The following is a 1,150-nucleotide window of genomic DNA, read 5'->3' as shown; positions in this document are numbered from 1 at the left end:
AAAAAAAAAAGGAAGGAAAAAAAGAACTACAAACATGTACTAATAAAAATAAAATAAAATAAATAAGCAGTGATAGTACCATGGTTGTAAGGAAGAAGAAACAGAAATTATTACACTAATTCTGTCAACCTATGTAGCCACTTGGAGTTTTTATGTATGTTTAAAGTATTGTGACTACAAACATATTTGAAAACTTTTGGAATCAATCCCAAAGAGAGAAAGACAGACAGTACTGGAATCTATTGAAAACTGAGATTTTTAAGACTTTTCCTAATTATTTGTATAATACTATGTATCACAAAAATGTTTCAAAATCAAAATTAATAAGATGTTCTTCCATAAATAGTAGAGATAAATTAATCTGCCTATACTTGCTAATGACCTTAAATATGCAAAAAAATCTATTACGATGAAATCATTAGCAAATTTGCAGAAGCCCTTGAACACAGAAACTATTACGCTATTCATTTAGTGACAGACCAATATACAGATGTTAACTTTCTCTTTAAAAATGTATTAAGGCAAGTAAGCATTATTGCTTTTTCCTTTGCTAATGATAATATTTCATTCTGTAAATGTAGTCATTTAAAAAATTTAATGATATAAGCATATAATTCAATAAAAGATAAATCTTCACTGTTGTCATAGCTTTTCTGGCTATTATTATAGGTTTTATTTCATGATTTTTATTTTATTTTATTTTTATGTGAGTGTGCACTGGGTCAAACCCAGGGCCTCAAAGATACTAAAGCAAGCTCTCTCCCTTTAAGTTAAACCCCAATCATATCAGAACAATTACTAAAAATAATTTAGTCATACAGAGAAGGGAGGTATTTTTAAAATTTCACATTCAAACTAAAATATGCAAAATTAACCCTCTGTTCATCCCATCACCAAATCTCCCAGTTCCTAAAGCTGATAGATATTATTGTAGAAGCCACTATTTCTACATTGAGAAGAAAGAAAAGGTTAAAAATCCCAGTATTATGCATATCTAAGAATAACTAATTTACCCTAATAAATTTTCAATAAATAGAATTAGATCAGAGGTCACAAATATGCCATTCAAACCAGATTTCACACAAAGATGTATTTGACTTAATATTCACAATATTAAGGAAAAGAATAAAAAGCCAATACATTATATTCC

Source organism: Fukomys damarensis, unplaced genomic scaffold (genome assembly GCF_012274545.1).
Source record: "Fukomys damarensis isolate Sample0158 unplaced genomic scaffold, DMR_v1.0_HiC HiC_scaffold_16, whole genome shotgun sequence".
Taxonomy (NCBI): Eukaryota; Metazoa; Chordata; class Mammalia; order Rodentia; family Bathyergidae; genus Fukomys; species Fukomys damarensis.
The sequence above is the reverse complement of the archived record's forward strand: the minus strand, read 5'-3'. Positions refer to the sequence as shown.